This window comes from Pleurodeles waltl, chromosome 3_1 (genome assembly GCF_031143425.1).
Source record: "Pleurodeles waltl isolate 20211129_DDA chromosome 3_1, aPleWal1.hap1.20221129, whole genome shotgun sequence".
NCBI lineage: Eukaryota > Metazoa > Chordata > Amphibia > Caudata > Salamandridae > Pleurodeles > Pleurodeles waltl.
The window spans coordinates 109,894,181-109,915,626 of record NC_090440.1 but is presented as its reverse complement, the minus strand read 5'-3'; the positions used below and the strand labels follow the sequence as shown (position 1 = coordinate 109,915,626).

Genomic DNA, 21,446 nt, shown 5'->3' with positions numbered 1-21,446 from the left:
CTATCAGAGAGGCTCACCTACAGGTCCCTTCTTTATGGGACCCACCAAAGGACACACATCTGCCCCCTCTCTGGCCGCCAAAGGCACACAGATCCACTCCATCCCATGGCCACAAGAGACACAGCCGTCTGCAACTTTCAAAGCCACCAAGAAGCACATCTGTCAACTGATTCAGCTTCCCATAAGTATAGATGGTGATCCTACAGTTGCAGCAGCAGACCAGCAATAGTGGGGATAGCACAAGAGGCACTCTGGTGCACAAACACCAGCTGCAGTACTGGAACATATGAATAACAAATGTCTGGAATTTTGTATATATGAGTTTGTGCATGCATACATGAGTGTGTATAAGTGTAATAATCAAGGTTACTCATGGCAGCTTGTGAGGATCCATGGCATGATGCCCAACTAAAATTCTGGTTATCACATAATCATGGTATTTATTCACAACTTGGTGGAACCTATAGGATGATGCCCATCAACAGTAAAAAGGTAATTCCAGCATATTGCAGTCCTCCATTCTAATCCTGGAAGAATGAAGGCAATTCTTGGCATGTTGTGGACATCTATGTTATGATGTTGTCAACCTCAAGCAGAATGCTTACCCTCCCACCACGTTGTTAATTCTAGGTATATTGCAGGCATCACTGGCATACTGCTGGTCCAGACAGAATGGTAGTCTTTTTAATATATTTTTCACATCCATAGCAGAATGATGCCTACCCGTTGCATAATGGCATATTGTGGGCATTCAGTGCACAATGGGGTCCACACCTGATCCAATGCAGGTATGAGCATCATGGTAGTAGTTCATGACAAATCTAGGGCTAGATGGACAGCTGACCCCTTGCATAATTCTGGCCCTGACATATTGGTGCCTCAATGGTGCTTATTCCTTGAATATTGAGATGAGCCACAGTATGATGGTTCAAGCAAAGAATTGTAAATGATTGGGAATACACCAACTTTCAAGAAGGCTCAGCAAACACAGGAACCAGTGCAAGTCAACATGTATATATTGTGCACACTACTGTACGTGCCAACCTAATCCTTTCACCAAAACCTAGAATGGATACATCATTGCAGAAACCCATGTTTTTTAGGAAGGTTCAGCAAAATTAATCCGATTTGCTGTCAAATATTTTATTAGCGAAGAGCTTTATAATGAATGAAAATTAACAGCCATAAACAAGGCCTCTTGCTTGAACTGCAATGTGGAAATTTAAGCCAGGCCTTAGCTAGAGAGTACAGAAACAAACACAGTACATTTGAAGCAAAGTTTTCACTCGAGAGAAAAGGGAAATATAAAGAAAGAGAAAGTATTTTGTGTATGCTCATGGTCAACAGTCTACCACAAGAAAGTGTTATCATTACAGGATTCTCCAGTAATTGGTCTATGCCTTCTAGCTCAAAGGATGTGCTGAATACTGAGCATCATTCTCAAAACAACTCCAAACTTCTGTAAGAAGGCCTAAATCATGCTCTCAAGTATGAACCCCACATCTCATCACAGAGATGCACTTGATTATTCAGTTTGTAAATCAGTCTTTTCTATGTGACCATGGTCATTATGGTTTCTCTCCATTCATGTATCGTTTCGGGTGAAATAGACTTCCAGTGTTGCATTATACATAGTTTTGACACCGAAAGAGCCAAGTCCAGCCACCTCTTCTAGTGATTGGTAATTCCATCACATCTGCAGTGTCATGTAAATGTGCAAGTTTTAATATTAGAGTCAGACTGAGCCTACTAACTGCTCTCAGTCGGGACCATATACTATCCCATTATCCTTCCAGTAGTAGGCATAGCCATAGCATGTGAATCATATCTCTTATTGAGTGAACACATCTCCAACACTGGAAATCTGATGACAACCTGGCCTTGTGAGAGCTTATACAAGGACCAGTGCCAATCCCGAATAATTATGAAGAAGCTGAATTTCAAATGGCCCTCACTCAAGCCCCTGTCATGATCAAGGAGCAGCTAAGACCATTCCTCTTCTGTATGCGTTATATGTATTTTTGGTTGCCATCTAAGCCAGAAATAAAATCCTGCTAGTTTTAGAAAACACACCTTTTAGAAGAGTCTCATATTTACTCTCTAGGTATGTGTACCAGGTTGAGCTTGTTAAATCAGCCATATGCTTGTTTACATTGCCAAGCCGACAATGTGTAGGTTGATTGTATCTCCAATGGTGGGATGACTCTAGAGCAAATCCTTTTTGCAACTCCATGAAGGCTTTACAAGATTAACATATACCTGTTTGAGGGAATTGATGCCCCTTAGTTAACAGGTAGGGGCGATAAGTAATTGACCCTATGAAACCAAATTTCATGTGTTTATTCTGATTTCACCATTCAAATACTTGGTCAATAATTGTGTAATTGATGTAAGTTACTCAAAGTTAGTTAGTTTGGGGTGGATCATCTTTTGTAATGTTCTGGATGTCACATTCATCTACATCCCGGTGTGTTGCCCTGCAAATCCTGATTCAATAATCTATGACATAAAAATCAATGTACAAAATAATAAATGTGAAAGGGTACAATTCTGGATAACATTTCAAAGGACATAACAGGTTGTGCTGAAAAAAAATCTAAATTCCTTTTATAATACTCCAACTGTAAAAAATATGCAACACTTCAGGAAGACAGTGTGTCTCTGTCTTCAGGTGATATTTTAATTTGTGAAATAAAGTAAAGTAGTAAAATAATATGTATAGGGTTTTTTAAGACATTGGATATTTCCTCATGGAAAAATCACAACCCTTGTTGGGGTGAACCCTCAAAGTCACCACATTATCCTGAACTCATTCCCATGGTTGATATGCCACAGAACAGGCAGGCTTAATTTTGGACGAGTGTAAAGTATTAAGGCAGTATTAAAACAATAAAAAATAAATAAAAAAAATCATTGAAAATCGCAACATTAATTGTAAAATTAGAGTACAAAATTATAATCAAAGTGGACAAAAATCCAAAAAAGGGAACCAAAGATGCAATTTGTTCAAGTTTGAAGTAGAAACAGCCCCAAATAGACACAAAGAGCCAATGACAATCAATGGTCATTGTAGTTCAGGACTTAAGTGAAATTTGAGGCTGACCACAATGGAGCACAAGTCAGATACACAAACCAGGTTCATCTGTGTCAAAGATTTTAACTTCTGACTCAGGGGCTCATTACTCGCGGGGATGAGATGGCAGTCACCCAGGTACCTTAACCCCCACTATATTACGATGCTCCCACCAGGCTGACCGTTGGGAATATCGCATTATGACATTCCAGTGGGTCAGCCCAATGGGAACAGTGCTACGGTACTGGTCTCAGCTCCCGTAAGGAAGCCGATGCCAAAACCTTAGCACACCTGCACCCTTGGAATGTGCACTGTCTGCAAAGCAGGCAGTGTGCATTCTGAGGGTGCTGGGCAGGGGGGACCCTTCACTGCCCATTCCATAGGCATGCGCAGTGCAGGGGCCCACCTGTAGCTCCCTGCACAGCCTTTCTGGCAGCCTTTCCATGGTGATCGAACCACCATGGAAAGGCTGCCAGAAAGGAGACTCGTGTTCAGCACGAGTCATACCGCTGTCAACCCGCCGGGAACCATATTCCTGGCAGGGATGGCAGTCCCCTGGCAGTCCAACCACCAAGGTCACAATGTGGGAGTCAGACCACCTGGAGTGCAGTGTTTCATCTGCCACCATCAGTCTTGCGGTCCTTGGACTGCCAGAATCGTAATGAGGCCTTTAGTGTTTAAAGTAACAATCCGGGCACAATGGTACAGTTTTAAAGCTCCCGGGCCTCATGGGAGGCCCCTAGAGACTCTAAGGGTATTAAGCAAACGTTAACAATAGAGTCTAGTCCAGATCCAGTTGCCACTGGTCAGCTAGGTGCTTCCAAGATAATTTCTCTTGCAGGTTGTTGCCTGTACGTCAGCTAACTGGCCCTTGGAGTTTACTTCTTTGTCCTGTGTAGATTTGGGAGGAGGTCAAGTCCTCCAGGGCTCCTCTCAGGTCACAGACAGCAGGTCCAGTCCTCTTCTGATCTTCCACAGTCCCAGAATTTGCTCTAGTGTGGGTGCCTGGTGGTACCACATTTATACCTCAAACCATCAAGGGGTGTGGGGTAACTCCTATCAAACATCTAACCAATGGGGCAAATGTTACCAGGTCCACCCCTACCCACTTTGCCCATTTTTAAGATAGTGAAAGTCCACAGCAATACTCAACTTGGGCTTTGAGAGCTATGTGAGTGTTTGGGGGTGTACTAGGGTAACCCTAGCTTTCTTCAAAGTCTATCACTAGAATCCAGTTTATAGCTGGCTTTGTACCCACAACAAACCTGGACACAGAAGTATTTTAGCACAAAAGCAGAATCCTCCAGCACCCAGACAGTAGATAATCAAGGGTTGTTTTGACGTCCTATACTCCCCCTTTCTAATGTGCACTAACTATTACATGTGAACCTAGCATACCTGACAAATAGGCATTGGGCAATCAGGATTTGACACTCTAGTGTTAAAAAGCATGCCCACCGCCCCTACCCTCCATATTCCTTGAAGTTCAGAGGAGTCACCTCTTCCCATTAAGGTCACTTCAATGGGAGGTATTTCAAACCTCTTTGCATATCTATTCAAGGCTAGTCATTGGCTGGGTGGTGTTAAAGAGCTAATGCAAATTAGCCTTCGAGAACTTCAGGCAAGAAAAAGGTCAACTTTCTAAAAGGTACTTTTCTTAAATATTTATTAAAAGTCTCACTTCACCATTGAATTAGATTTTTAATAGCTATTAAATTTTTGTTTAACAATTTTTTGGCTGCTCCCATTGCCAAGATACAGTATTAGTTTTTTAATCTGCACTTTGGTTTTTGATACAGGACAGCTGGCTTGTCAATGTAAAAATAGCTTTTTGGGGCTTGTCACTTTAGGGACACAGGAATACAAGTTTTGTCCCGCTTTTAAACATTAAGCTATCTGCCTTGTGGGCTACAAGGTATGCATGGGTGACTCATTTACATTTAAAAATAACCTTTTCTCCTATGAAAAAGGGGTCACTTTAATATATCAGGCTGCTTGTTTGAAACTGCAGCAGTCAGGCTTCAATGGTAGGTCTGAAGCCATGTTTTCACCGCCACTGTAGTGGATGTCACAATATGTGCTGCAGTACGCTAGTGACATTTAACTTTCAGGCCCTTGGTACACCCTGTATCATATACTAGGCACTTATATTTTAGTTAAATGGAACAATTAGGAATATGCCAAATCAATCATGTTTTAAGGGGGAGCACTACTAGTTATAGATAACCCTTGTCCTCTGTGGAACAAACATGTCTTACCTACAGATGTACGCTAGCATGTATCCTAGCAGGTCATTAGTCCCATTATGGCCAACAAAGTGACGCGGCCACCCAGCCTGCCTCCTATTTCAGACCTCTGTCCCCAGGTGAGGACTAGCTCTGCCCATATAGCAAGCAAACACCAGAGACCACTGAAAGCTATCACTTTCAGGAACCAGATCCCTGACCATCCACTCACAAGTGGAGGCTCCATTCTGGGGCCATGTGTAGACCTTACTTCCAGCAAGGGGATGAGGAGTGCAGAGAAGACCTCTAATTGCTCCTGAGGTACCTTTGGCTTCTTAGGGTTCTTTTTGTGGGGTGCTACAACTTGACATTGCAGACATCTTCATTCCACTCTTCCACCATTTCAGTAGTAGCAACCTGGGAATTGTTCCTCAGCTCAGGGTCCGTAGCCTGAGAGTGAACATGCATCTTGCACTCCAGGACTTTCTTGGTGAACACACAGTCCCCCTCAGGGTGACACACTCTCGTAGAGTTGTGTAGCTATATGCTTGGTTCAGGTCTCCTGTTCCCTGTCTCTGAGACAGCGCATGCAGCACCTTAGGTCAGAAGTGGTCTCACCAGGGTCAGTCTTGGGGTGCTTTCCTCTGAGAGCAGGTAACGTCTGATCCTGTGATCCTCCCACTACAAGTGATAGCATAGCTCTGTAAAGCAATTACTCAAGATGTGCTCTTGTATAATCCAATTTCATAGTACATCATAGTCCTTGGCTTTAATGCTCTTCATCCAAAGATCCAGTGACAATACATGAATACGCAAAATCCACCTCAGAGTGGTGTAACTGCTTCAGGCTGACTATGAACTTTAGGTGATACTATTCTGGAGTTAAACCACATTTTTAGATGAAGGCCTTCTTCATGGGGCAAAATATAACTCAGTCAGTTGCATGTATGGTGAATAGGATATCCCTTGGATCTAAGGAAATGGCTTCAGAAAGCTAAACCCCCACCCCAGTTCTCCTCGAGTACTCTCTGCATATTCAAGGCCACCTCCTAAACTTCAAGTTACTGAAACTGAGTTAGAAAATTAGACTACAATTGAATAAACAAAATAACACAAAACTAACAGAAATTCAATAAGTGGAACCTGAGACATGATTTTTTAAAGTTTTAACTAGAAACAGCTCCAAAATGGAACAAATCACCAATGATAGTCATGAATTGTAGTAGACAGGGAGCTGGGCACAATTTGAGGCTGACTGTAATGGAGCGTGAGTTGGATACATCAGGTTCATCCTGGCCCAAACTTTTCCCTTCTGACATGGGGCCTGATTACAAGTAAAGGTGCTTTTAATTGCATATGGGAAATAACAAAACCACAGTGTGCGTTATTTATCGGGTGTGGTAAATAGTACCTATAATGAGTTTCTGGGGAATAACGTGGATTTTGTTTTACGCACTGAAATCCACATGACACAGTAATTTCCTTGTGGTTTTCTCCCACTTAAATTGTGACAAGTTTGACTTGCTGAAATTCAACAAAGGTTGAGGTATTTAACTCTTCTGTTAACTATCCAATGCATTAAACAACACTCAACTTGTAATTCTGACCCATGCATAAACAGGTGTTTAAGCAAGGACAGGAAAAAAACGGAAAACTTGCAATTAGGCTTCTAGGGGGTCATTACGTCCCTGGCGGCCGGCGATAAGTTGGTGGTAACACCGCCAACAGGCTGGCGGTGTTCCGCCAGCAATTATGACCGTGGTGGAAAAGCCACGGCCATACCGCCGGCCCCTCCACTTTCCCGCCAGGTTTCCGCCTGGCGTTAATAATCCCCAGGGCAGCGGTGCAAGCACTGCTGCCCTGGGGATTATGAGTCCCCGACCGCCAGCCTGTCCATGGCGGTAAACACTGCCATTGAAAGGCTGGCAGTAAGGGGAATTGGGGTGCCCCTGGGGGCCCCTGCACTGCCCATGCACTTGGCATGGGCAGTGCAGGGGCCCCCAGGCATAGCCCGGTCGCGCCTTTCACTGCCCGAAACGTGCGACGGGTGCTACTGCACCCGCTGCACATCAGCATTGCCGCCGGCTCTATTACGAGCCGGCAGCAATGTTGATGTGAAATTTACGCTGGGCCAGCGGACGGTAACACTGTTACCGTCCGCTGGCCCAGCGGAAATGTCATAATAGGGAGCCAGGAATAGCGCCGGCAATGGCAGTATTCTGTCTCCCGCGGCCTCAGCGGTCTTTTTGCAAGACCGCTGAGGTCGTAATGACCCCCCTAGTCTCTTATTTCCCCATCCACAACAGGAGTATACTTCTGAAACCCACCAGGATCTCAGAGGATGTATTTATAGACTCTTAGGTTGTGAGACTTTGGTATCCTCCCAACCGACCCCTGTTGGAAATGGCCTTTTCTGCAGGGTTATACCCAGACTTTTGCCTTCCTCCTGCGCATTTTTTGACACTGTTCTTGTTGGCTTTAGGACTCTGGGTACTTTACCACTGCTAACCAGTTGATGCGCTTTGTAGGAGGCTGGCCTGGTTTGTAGTGGGTACCTTGGGTACTTACACCTTACACCAGGTCCAGTTATCCCTTGTTAGTGAATGTAGTAGTGTTCATGCAGCTTAGGCTGACAGAGGTAGCTATAGCAGAGCAGCTTAGGCTGAGCTAGGAGACATGCAAAGCTCCTGCAATACCACTTATAGTTACACAGTACTTATACACAAGTAAAGACAATACTCTCAGTTATCAAAACTAAAAGTATTTATTTGGGGTGACACTTAACCAAAAATATCTTAGAGACAATACTCTTTCTGGAGGTAAGTATTATACACAATACATACACTAGACATCACAGTTATACAAGTAAATAGTCATAGAACAATGCAAACAGTAGGAAATCCTATAGAATGCAATGGGAGAAAATAGGTCTAGAGGCAACACAAACCATATACTAAAAAAGTGGAATGTTAATCACAAATTCTCCCCAGACAAGTGTAGTGTGTGCAGAATCGCTGGGAGAGTAAGAATACAGTAAAGGTAAGTAAATTGCCCCACACCAGAGCCCATAAAAGCAGGAGTAAAGTACTGCAAGTTTCCTTAGGACACACTACACCTGGTTTTGGGGATTTTGAAGTAGCCAACCAAGTCGGCAAAGACCAACTGCTGAATTATTGGTCCTGAAGACCTGAAAAGGAAGGGGATCAAGTCCAGAAGTCAAAAAAAGTTCCAGGAAGCCCCTGCCAACCCAGAAGAGGGTGCAAAAGAAGAGTCCCCAGTTAGTCAAAGACTGCAGAAATACTCCCTAGGAAGATGCCAGCGGGTTTCTGCGTGATGCAAAAGATGTCCCACGGCGTGAAAATTGTTTTAGATGAGATTTTGTGTTGGAAGGCGCCAACAAGCCTTGGCTACGACAAGTGTGTTTTTCATCAAAATTGTGCTGGATGGACAAGGCGGAACATGGGGGCCTTAACTCTGTGTGAGGAGAAAGAGGGGGCTCTCAGCACTTTAGAGAGCCCCCAGGATGCCAGCCAGCACCCCCAGAAGCTGCAGGAGCTGGCTTCAAAGGAGGTGCAAAATGTGGTTGATGCAGCACAACAAAAGAAGGTCCCACGCCGCCGGACAACAACTCAGCGAGTTGAGCGCCACAGGGTAGAGTGCTGGGGACTTGGGCCAGGCTGTGCACAAAGAAATTTTGCAGAGTGCAGTGGTCACTCCCCTTTCCTTTGTCCAGTTTGCTGCCAGAGCAGAGGACAAGGGGTCCCTGAACTGGTGTAGACTGGTTTATGCAAGGAGGGCACCATCTGTGCCCTTCAAAGCATTTCCAGAGGCTGGGGGAGGCTACCCCTCCCCAGCCTGTAACACCTATTTCCAAAGGGAGAGGGTGTAACACCCTGCTCTCAGAGGAAATGCTTTGTTCTGCCTTCCTGGGACTTGGCTGCCCAGACCCCAGGAGGGCAGAACCCTGTCTGTGAGGTGGCAGCAGCTGTAGCTGCAGTGCAAGCCTCAGAGAGCTGGTTTGGCAGTACTGGGGTCCATGGTGCAGCCCTCAGAATGCATGAAATTGGCTCCCCAATACCAGATTTGGAATGGGGGGGACAATTCCACGATCTTAGACATGTTACATGGCCATATTCGGAGTTACCATTGTGAAGCTACATATAGGTATTGACCTATATGTAGTGCACACGTGTAATGGCGTCCCCGCACTCACAAAGTCCAGGGAAATGGCCCTGAACTATGTGGGGGCACCTTTGCTAGTGCAAGGGTGCCCTCACACTTGGTAACTTTGCATCTAAACTTCAGCAAGTGAAGGTTAGACATATATGTGACTTTTAAGTTACTTAAGTGCAGTGAAAATGGCTGTGAAATAATGTGTGTGTTATTTCACACAGGCTGCATTGGCAGGCCTGCGCAAGGGTTTGTCTGACTTCCCTATGGGTGGCAAAAGAAATGCTGCAGCCCATAGGATCTCCTGGAACCCCAATGCCCTGGGTACCTAGGTACCATATGCTAGGGACTTATAGGGGGGGGTCCAGTATGCCAGTTGAAATTGGTAAATTAAGTCACTGGCCTACAGTGACAAATTTAAAAGCAGAGAGCGCATAAGCACTGAGGTTCTGGTTAGCAGAGCCTCAGTGACACAGTTAGGCACTACACAGGCATACACATTAGGCCATAAACTATGAGCACTGGCGTCCTGGCTAGCAGGATCCCAGTGAGACAGGCAAAACACACTGACATATAGGTTTCTATTTATGAAAAAAGTGGGGGTAACCATGCTCGAAAGAGGCTACTTTCCTACATGCTTGATGCTGCAGTGCGAAGAGTCATGCTGATGGAGTCTCACTCTGATTTGCAGTGCGAGCGATGCAGTCTTGGTGCGAACTGACCCTTTCTCAGTTGCAAAGTGTTTAAAAGCTTGATTCCATCAGCCATGAGTCATCCCAAAGGTTCAGGACTTGAGACACCACTTGGAGGTCAGGAACTCACTGTAGCTGGGTCCAGGGGCTGGTGCAGGATGTTGGGGAGCCTTTTATGTCCCTGGGGCTCAGATCATGAAGCCAGCAGACTAGCCCTAGGAGTCACTCTGGAGTCCTGGGTTCATGAAGAAGTTGCAGGTCCAGTTCTTCTTCCCCCAGCAACAGGGCAGCAGATCAGCAAAGCAAGACAGCAGAGTGGCAGTCCTTATAGCAGCACAGCATTCCTTCTTCCTGGCAGAGTATCCACAGGTCCAGTTGTGAACTGCAGAGTGGGTCTGGAGGTCCTATTTTTATACCCTGGTGCCCTTCTTCTGGAAGGTGGAAGAATCTTGGGGAAAGTGTGTGAACTTTCCTGACTCCTCTGCCCTGGTTCTAAGCTGGCTACAGGGCCTGTTAGGTTATTTTTGTGAAGGCAGAGCACAGACTATTCAGTTGTAAGTGTGGCTGTGCTCAGCTCCACCTCCCCATCCTGCCAACAGATGGCCTATTGAGGCACACCTAATCCCTCTATTGCGTCACTGTCTGGGAGGAATTCACAAAGTCTGTCAGCTGCACCCAGTCATGTGACCCAAGACAGGCACAAAGGGCTAAGGGAAGGAAAATGCCAACTTTCTAAAAGTGTCATTTTCGAAATTGTAATGACCAATTCTACTTTACCATTAAAAAGGGTTTGTCATTACAATTTCACAGGCAACAAACAAAATGTAAGTATCAGCTCCCAATTAGGACTTACAACTTATTAAATGTAATAAGGAATCCCTAATGGTAACCTATAGAGGGATAAGCCTAGTAGTAGTAAAAAACATATTTAGGGGTTTTGCATTACCAGGATAGGTAAAACTTAAAAATAAATGTCCAACCCTTTAAATACACTGCACCCTGCCCTATGGGCTACTTAGGGCCTCCTTTACGGGTGCCTTTTATGTAATGAAATGGGAGTTTAAGGTTTGGCAAGTGGATTTAAATGCCACTTCAACATGGCAGTTTAAAACTGCATTGATACTTCAATGGCAAGCCTGGGAAATCTTTTAACGGCTACTTGGGTCGGTGACACAAGAAGTGCTGCAGGCCCACTGGTAGTATTTAATTTACAGGCCTGGGTATGTGGTACACAACTGTACAAGGGACTTACGAGTACATTAAATATGCCAATTGGGTATAGGATCATTTAACCACATTTTAGAGGGAGAACACAAGCACTTTAGCATTGGTTAGCAAGTGGTACAGTGAACAGATTCCTAAGGACAACACAATAAATTCAGCAAAAAGTGGAGGGTAAAAGGGAAAAAGTTTGGTAGTGACCAGGAAGCAAGGGGCAGATTAAACAGGTGGATTTTAGAAATGTGTCTGATGGCCACATATAACAAGTGCACAAACCCAGGTGATTTTCATGAAATATTTACTTGGGAGATGACACCAAAAGTTGGCCTTTGTATGTTGCTCATACACAGAGACCCGCACTTTTCTGGCGCATATTGACATGGATCAACACTTATGCAGACAGAGCAACATGTCTGCAGACATCCACACACACAAAGCAACATATTTATGGTGACTCGGACACACTGCCAGATTTACATTGACAAGATTAACAGTTGTAAAGCCATCAAACAGATCAACAGTTCAGGAGGCACCTATGTGCACAGACTTACAAGTGCACACTGTAGGAAGCTGGCCTGGTGTGTGGTAAGCACCTTTGGTGATATCACCTTATACCAGGTCGCGGTACCGCCTATTAGTGAGGTGTAGGTAGTGTCTAGGAGGCCAGGTCTCTCTGGAGGTAGCTGTGGACAAGCAGCCAAGACTTATCTAGGAAACATGCAAAGCTGTGCAATACCACTATAGTCAGACATCACTTACTCATATGGAAGAACCACACAGTGTTACAAAAATAAAGGTACTTTATTAGGGTAACACGCAGTCCCCCAACAGAAGGTAAGTAAACACACTATCATATACACATTAGCAATCAGTATATTGCATAGAAAGCAATAGACATTGATAAAAGCAATAGCAGATAGTGAGGGCTCCGGGGGAGGGCCAAACCATTTACTAAAAAAGTGGAATTTGGAAGGCAGCCCCCCACCGAAGGGGGTGGAATCAGTAGAAGGGAGCTGGAGGCACTAGGAACTCCAAGAGGTGAGTACCAGAGTGACCCCCAGCGACCAGGAGAGCAAAGGTAAGTACTTAGTTTTCCTCAAAACCTACTGGAATACTTTGGAAAAGGATTATACAAGACCCAACTAAAACTGGCAGAACCCAAAGGTGGATTCTGACAGAAGAGGATCTGCAAAGGAAGGGGACCAATTCTAGTTTGTGATGGAGTGTCCGGTTGTGGCAGGAGCCACTACCCACCCTTCTGAGGATGCAGGACCAAGACGATGGTGGATGAAGAAGGCCGGCAGTGCAGCGCCAGAGATGAACAGTAGTCCCAGGAGTGATGCAAGTGATGTCCCACGTCAGCAGTCGAGATGCAGTCAGTTAGTGGTGCTGGAAAACCAACAATAAGTCTTGGCAAATGCAAGAGACGGAGAAGAATATTTGTAAGGTTGAAGAGAGCCAACAAGGTCAAGGGAACTTGACCCAAGGAAGGGGGCCCGGGGTGATCCTCAGCAGCTGGGAGAGTAACAAGAAGAGGAGGCAGCCCCCACAGGCAACTCACTGGCAGCAGGTACAGGAGTCGCAGTGAGGTCCAATCAGCACAACTGAAGAGGAGTCCCATATTGCTGGAGCAGCAGGCAGGAAACTGTGCTTTGCAGGAAGGGGTGCTGGGGCTACATGGACTCTGAAGATCCCTTGGAGGAGGAGCAAAAAAGACTCAGTAGCAGCAAGAGTTGGGTTGCACAGGTGTACTGTATTGCAGGGAAAGGCAAGAGCTTACCATCTCCTAAGTTGGACAGCAGGTAGAGAGGACCAAGTGTACCACTCCAGACAACTATCTGTGATGCAGGATCCATGCAGCTCTGGAGGAGAGAAGATCCACGCAGCCGGTAGTCATTACAGTTGATGCCTGTGGATCCTGGGGAGTGACTCCTTCACTCCAAGGGAGATTCCTTCTTACTTCTTGTGCAGGCTGAATACTCATTGCCCTCAGAGGATGCACAGCTGGGGAAATGTTGCAGTTGCTGGAAGGAGCCAGAGAAACAATTTTGCAGAGTGGAGTTTTCGCTGAAGTTTTAGATTGTCGGTTGCTGGAGGTTCCAGTTTCAGTCCCAGTATCCAGAAGTTGAAGTAAACGATGCTCAGGAGTCCTGCTGGAATCTTGCTTGTCAAATCTGTAGGCCCTCCCAAGAGGGAGACACTAAGTGGCCAAGAAAGGGGGATTGGTCACCTAGCACGGTGACCACCTATCAGGAGTGGCCTGTGATGTCACCTACCTGCCCTCACCACTCAGATGCTCCCAGGGGCCTCTGCCCACCTTGGATTTAAGATGGCAGAATCAAGTGGACACCTGGAGGAGCTCTTGTCACCACCCCTAGGGAGGCGATGGACAGGGGAGTGGTCACTCCCCTTTCCTTTGTCCAGTTTCATGCCAGAACAGGGACCGGGGGGTCCCTGGGCTGGTGAAAACTGGTGTAAGCAAAGAGGCACCAAATGTGCCCTTCAAAGCACACTGGTAGGTTGGAGAGGCTACCCCTTCCATGCCATGTAACACCTATTTCCAAGGAAGAGGATGTTACCTCCCCCTCTAACAGAGGAAATCCTTTGTTCTGCCTTTCTCTGCCTGAGCTGGTCAAGCAGCAGGAGGGCAGAACCTGTCTGAGGGGTGACAGCAGCGCAGGCTGCCCAGACACTCACAGAAGATTGGTAGGAGCACTGCTAGTGGTCCTTTAAGGGCCCCCCAGAGTGCATGGAATCATACAACCAATATTGGCAATAGTATTGGGGTATGATTCCAAACATGTTTGATACCAAACATGCCCAGGTTCGGAGTTACCATTATGTAGCTGGTCACAGGTAATGAGCTGTGTCTAGTGCACAGGTAAAATGGCTTCCCCGCACTTACGGAGTCCAGTGCAATGGAGCTAGAGTTCGTAGGGGCACCTCTGCTCTTGCAGGGGTGCTTTCACACACAGGTACCTGCACCCTGCCCTCTGGGCTAGGAGGGCCTACTATAGGGGTGACCTACAGTGACCTGGTGCAGTGACATGTATTGATAGAGTGCATGCGCCTTTTCATACAGGCTGCAATGGCAGGCCTGCAGACACATTTTGCATGAGCTCCCATTGGTGGCACAATACATTCTGCAGCCCATGGGGAAACCCTGGTGTCCCAATGCCATGAGTACCTAAGTATCATATACCAGGGACTTATATAGGGGCACCAGTATGCCAATAGTGGGGTGTGCAAAGTCCTAAATAACCAAACTTATAGGGAGAGAACACGATCACTGGGGTCCTGGTTAGCAAGATCCGAGTGAAAACAGTCAAAACACACTGATGGCAGGAAAAAAGTGGGGGTAACCATGCCAAAAAGATGGTAGTTTCCTACACACACGCATATAGTCTACCAAGCCTACATACACTGATGCAAACAGACCATCAGAAATTCAGCCATCACAGCAAATAGAGCAACAGGTTCAGTGATACCCATGTACAGAGACCAACACAGAGAGAAAAGCTCACACACAAAACCACACATGTATAACCGTGCAGACAGCAAACAAGCAGGAATACATAGTAAAACAGGATTCAGGTGGACAGATCCATAAACATACAGAAGGCTGGATACCTAAGCGGGGCTATGGAGACTTTGGCTCTCTGTTCACATAGTATTCAGCGATTCTGAGGAGGAAGCCATGTGTGAGGAAGAAAGTGTAACCAGCCTTTCAGTTCTGGGCGGCATGCTTGTTTCCATGCTTTATTAATGCTTGCCATTTTTGCAATGAGCAACAATTTTTCACACATGCAAATCACTCTGCATGCCCTTTCTATATTTAGCCTTTTGAAATAATCACACATATGGAAAACTACAGTCCTCTTTCTGGAATTATAAATTGTGACATTAAAGTCTGTTAAATTAATCGGTATGCACAGCACAGCATGCATGCAGTGCTGGCTTTCTTTCTGCAAATAAGTGTCAGAAAGTGTGGTCTTACGACGGTGTCGTTAATTCTGAAACTCAAGCACATGAGCTATCTTTCACAGCTTGGCTGAATCTGTGCTTTCTTTCCTAAATGGGTTTTCTTTCTACCAGCCTCACCACTGAAAATTATAGATGCCAAAAACAGAATGCGCAGACTAACATCAGTCCCTGAGCCCTGATGCTTGCAGTAAGCTTGCGTTCAACCAATTGCAAAGCCTGGACTTTCGAGTCCCTTACTCTCATGACACCTGCAGAGGTGGTTGGCACTATGAATTTTGCATGTGCCATTCAAGACTAACCAACAAATATCATTAAGTTACTGACACACTAAACGAAAACACATGTAGAAGACAATATATACAGTATAATAAGTTTCACTAGTGACCTTAACGTATCGATTAGTCATGCTCAAAACCTGATTAGACTTTGATTTTATTTTGGTTACTATCTTGCTGTCTTGCAAGTACAATTGTGGTTAAGTACCTATACGTCAGTATGACAGCCCTCGCCTATCATGTAGAAATGGTACAAAATTAAATAGATAAACATAATACTGATTCCCTTATATCCACCTATGTGCACAAAAGACTGTCATTTTCCTCATTTTATCTTGAAAACGTTTTCTTTTTTTGATCCGTTCTTAGAGACATCTTTAGCTACCTTGTCATCTATTTTTTTCTCAGGCAAAGTCATATGTACGTACATGAATAAAGAGGCATTTGATCAGTAGGCTTCATCCACTGGTCTGTTAAAGTGCCATTCACAAGCTGAATTTGCCCATCACAGCACAGAGAATGGGGCAATGGGTCAGTCCACGTCATTCATTGTCTCCCTTTACTCTAACCTGTGCAAATTGTTCACATTTGCATAAAAATGTTACTTTCTCTTCAATGAAACATCTGGTTTAAAGTGTGCTTCTTTTAATATTTTGTAATAACTCTGAAAACTGGCTAGTTATTTTTCTTGAACATCGGGACTCCTATTAAAAGGTAATTTATTTTCTGCCTACTTTTAACAGTTGCGGTTACAAAGTGCTAAATTAGCATTGGAACACTCTAACCGCCTTTAACTTGAGTAGTTGCTTATGTGTTAATTTACTCTTGTCTCCTTCAACTAATAATAATGATAAAATTCATGGCACAACTGAAATAATTTGTTATGAAAAAAATACCACTAGTAAAACAGCCGCTTCTGTGAATGTTCTTTAATTTGTATATTTGTTTTATTTCAAGCATATGGCAGCTAAGCTTATATGGATAAAAGTTTTCCTGTCATTTTGTGGGAGGTGCTTGTAATAAACAATTTAATGGGCCAAGCTCCTCCTCAGGTATCTCTGCAGGTCAGTGGTTTGAGACCCACCTGTGTTGAATGAGCTATTCATCTTCCCATTATTGACATTCTCATACCATGTACTTGTCTGCCAACATCTATCGCACTCAAGTGCTCAGTTCGCGGTGGGAGCGATATCAATAATTACTATTAAAGCAATGACGCGCGATGGATATGGCAATATTAGAGAGACAGGACAGACCGGATGCAGGCCAGGCACGCTAACAATGGGAAGCTCTATCCAGGATGCTGAAGAAGTTTCCTCTTCATAAAACGATTTTCTCTTTTTGTGTTCCTGAAATCTAACTTCTGGAGATAGGACCAGGAAAAGAGGAGGGGAGGTCAAGCCTCCGAACAATGCGACCACAGATGTCAGGAAACGCACGGGGCAAAGAGACAAGTGACCTGGTACCTTCTGACAAGCAAAGAATGCGTGGTGCTCTAACTCAGAGACGGTTTAAGGCATGAGCAAAGTGGGCTCTGATCCCGGGCCCCTAGCCTTTCAGATGAGGGGGGCTGATAGAGCCAGCTCTGTTCTGCAGAGATAATTGCCCAGATGACCTTAAATAATTCTTCAACAGCTCTGCTTGCTTTCCTTGAATGTATTTTTAATGTGGGTGGTATGAGAGTCTAATACAGACATTTTGCAGAGAAAAGTTGTGTTCATGTTTCATGCAACATCCACAAAAAGTTTATTTTAGTTCAAAACAGGGGACCTAAGCCATGAGAAGTGGGAGAATGCCACCGAGATTATTTGCAGTAATATTAGTTTGCTGCTGCTGTGTAACAATACCAAAAGAACATGTCACTATCCCTGAATATTAAAAGTAAACACATTTAGAATTTGGACGTGCCAGTGCGCTGTCAGTGACCTAGCCAAAGAGGGCATGAAAGAGCTGAAACTGGATCAGAAACTCAAAGCTGTTCTTAACAGAGGCCCCCAAAATATGTTTGGCACAAGGCCCCCAAAATCCTTAAAATGTCCGTGCTCTAAATACGCGTGCAATGACAGTTCTCCCTACAGCAAGCTGTCTTCGAATAAATAGGAAATATACTTTATTTTGTGTGTCTCTTTTGTCCTCGAATGAAAACAGCGTATGAAACGTTTTGTCACGCGACTCTCATAGCCCGTGCACTTAGAGCACGTGGCGCCTTTCCCTTTAAACTGCCCCGTTCATTAAGCTCGCAGAGGAGAAAAACAATGAAAACATTGATCAAACCCCGGAGTAATCTGCAGTCATGCGTCTCTATAAAATGCAGAGCTGCCGCTGGAAACAGCGGTTTCTCAAACCATTAACGTTACATTTTCCCTGCCTGTGTATTTTCCAGCCTTCGCCTGCCCATAAAGCCCTGCTCCCCAATGTGCACTGGGAAGTATAAACAGAAATAAATAACGCGCGCGCTGTGATGGCTAACTCAATTATGATCTGGCTGCTTCGGGTTTGCCGCACTTTCCTCACTTCCAGTGCTGCAGTCATTAATCACTCTGCGGCTAGATTTTTTTTTATGGAACGTTTATTGCTTTTGCACCGCACAAAGTCCATCAAAAAAATAAAAATAAAATAACAGTTGTTTGTACAAAGACGCGTGCTTTAATTTGAGCCAATGTTTTACCCGTCATGAGTTTCAGGCAGAAAATCAAGGCTACCCACTCTGCCACATTCTTTACAATTTCAGGCACATTCCTCACAATTTCAGGCACTATGTAGCAAGTCGAGATCACACGGCAGGTCCGCTGTGAACGCCAAGCTCGCGCGCGCACTCCCGCTATGCCAGTCTGGGGCAGTGCCTCTCTGTGCGCGGGCTTGACAGCATCGTTCACCTTACCCTCGACTGCGGTATCTCCTGCCTCTTGGTGCGCTTCACTCCAGGATTTCACTCCCACTCCCGGCCGCCTGCAGCCCCTTTCTGCGGGTCCAGCTTCTCTGGCTCTTATCCTGGCCAAGCAGCGGACGGCCTGCCAACCCGAAGCCTCCTTTCTTGATCATTCCAGTTGTTTTTGGAACCTGAGTTTTTTGGGAGAGCCAGAATTCTCACATTTCATCACTCAGCACGGACCGAACGGAAGTCGGACAGTTATTTTTTTTCCTCCAGCAGACAGTGCGTGCACTCGGCACTGTTGCTTTCCCTTCAGGCGCTCAGATATTATATTACACGCCCGGGGCTGTAGCTTCTAGCCAGGGACCAGGCTGCATTTTTAAGCAGATGAAACACAAGAAAATCATAGCTTCTAAGACATCATGTAAAAGGCGATTTTCTATTAGACAGTCCCCTCTTATCGCACTTTTTAGTTTCACAATTTTAACACAGAAGCCCTTGCTTCACTGTTTGTCGCATGAAGAAGACATCTGCATCAAGTTGGTTCATAGGGAAGCCATGTGCTAATTTTAACCCCGGCACCCGCGAGAAAAGAGTAAACAGATGTGCAGCGAAAAACGTTAGCAGATGATTGCATGTCAGCAAAGAAGTAATGCTCCAGTCCTGGGTTTTTCTTTTACAAATCATTATTTTCGAGTGTGTTAGTTCAACGGAAGTGATTAGGGACCACAACTCCCGGAGTACACACCACTTCCATGGTGACACTGCATCATTCGGCAACCTCATCAGCGTAGACCCTTCCTTTAATCATATGTATGCATTTGCTTGATTTACTAGGGCACATCATAATTCTATATATAGGCACGGACGAAATTTAATTAACGCAATGTCATTCACATACTTTTGAGTAATTCTCGTTATGCTTGTTAGGCAAAATTTTATAAATTAGGCCCTGATTTATACTTTTTGACGCTAAACTGCTCTGATGCAATTTAGCGTCAAAAAGTATACCGTCATTTATGGAATGGCGCAATCCGGCACGCGCAAAGGGTGGGCTAACGTTATGGAGAATGACATTAGCCAGATGGGGGTCGCGGTATGGGAGAAGGGGGTTTAGCACCAAAAAATGACATTAGGCTGGTTAGAGTAAAAAAGATGACTCTAACCAGCCTAGCTTAATTTCTTGATGCTACACCTAACATACCACATGACTCCTGTCTTAGAGAAGACAGGAGTCAGGCTCACCTCCCCAATGACCAGCACAGGGGACAAGCCTCCCCTGGGCATGGCCATTGCACCCATTGCCATGTATGGGGGCCCATTTCAGGCCCCCACAATGGCGCTTTAAAAAAAAACACCTTAACTAATTACCTATACTTACCTGGGATGGGGTCGCCAATCCTCCGCTGTCCCTCTTTTGTGGGAGTCTTTGGGGTCTGGGGAGTGCACCTGTGGACTTATTCTATGTGTTCCACCATGGAAATAGGCCCACAGGTCCCCTAATGCCTACCCTGACCCAGGTGTTAAATTATGGCGCTAGGCAAGCTTAGTGCCATTATTAGGCCCACCTCCCTCCTGTGCACCATTTTTGCATTGGAGGATAAATAAGGAGCATGGCCCATAGAGTCATTTTTTGCCCGGAACGTCTACCTTGCATCTCATTGACACAAGGTAGTTTTCCGCAGGCAAAAAAATGATTCTAACTCCAATATTTTGATGCTAGACGGGTCTAGTGTCAAAATATAAATATGGAGTTAAGTTTACGCTGAAATAGTGTAAAACAAGGATGCTATTTCAGTGCAGAGTATAAATATGCCCCTAAGTCTTTTTGCCATGTCACGTAATTATGCACCATTGGCTGTAAGATATTGCAGTGAATGCACAAGAGCAACAATGTATGTGAACATTTATTTGCACTATTTTTTAAGTGCCAAAATGCAAAGTGCACATTTCGAGCTCAAATATAATACTAGGTTGAAGATTTGCATTTCATGTAAATGTACATACTTTTGGAAATTTTTTCCACAATCATTCAAAAGCAAATTTCGTACACCCCTAATTGTAGATGTGCACACTTCCACTTTTAAAAATTGATCAATATATTTTCTATTGGCATACCAGAAATGTATTTCTTAGACCGCCAAAATATATATGGGATAAAGTACCCCCTGAAAAACATTTGCATGTCACCAAGTGTTTCCTTCATACAGTCATGGAACTCTAAGATGTTTCACAATAGCTTTTTAATGTATGACAGAAAGCCGTTTACTACTTATAATACGCAATCACACCATCATCCTTCCCACAAACTTGTTGTCTGGCTCTTTCATCTGAAAAAGACAGTATGGTAGCAGCTATGAACATTGAAGCATAATCTGTACAGAGAAGTTTAACACATAAGAAAACATTCAGTAAATTGATGCAAAAAGTTTTAAATATCAGTTTAATGTTAGTAAAATTTAAAACATGCTATAGGTCAGAATGTGTAGAAACATGCAGAAGGATTCTTGCCTTCCTGCAATAGACTATAGCATGAAAAAATAAACATCTCGTCATGACTGTCTCCATTCTGCTAATCACTGTTCATTTTATAAAAAACAGATCAAAAAAAGAAAAAACAAACTTTCATTTTTATTGTTTAAATTCTAGTTGTAGCTAAGCTTTGTCATCTGCCTTTTGAACTTGTCATCTGACTGCCCTTTTTTAGAACATGTCTATTGAAAATGAACGGGTGTTTTTTGGGGGCCTGGGCAGAAGTTTGATTAGGCTGGAGTAACTGGAGTAACAGTGGTAATTCCTCCTTGCTCTTTGATGTGAAATTTCTGACAACTATGCAAATACACCTTGTTGGACATTTTTCCTTATGCAGGGTCATCCCTGATTTTTTTGCCTCCTGCCTTCTATTTTTTCTGAGCTGTTGCTGTAGGCTTTTGA

At 44.5% G+C, this 21,446-nt stretch overlaps 1 protein-coding gene across 1 annotated transcript in view; it reads right to left on the bottom strand.

Annotated features, from left to right (window-relative positions):
• Positions 1-18,836, bottom strand: part of GAS2 (growth arrest specific 2) — a 570,246-nt gene extending 551,410 nt beyond the window's left edge. The window contains exon 1 of the mRNA XM_069221948.1: positions 18,522-18,836. The gene's annotated coding sequence lies outside the window, so the exon portion shown is untranslated. The remainder of the gene's footprint in view (positions 1-18,521) is intronic.
• Between the last annotated feature and the right edge of the window lie 2,610 nt (positions 18,837-21,446).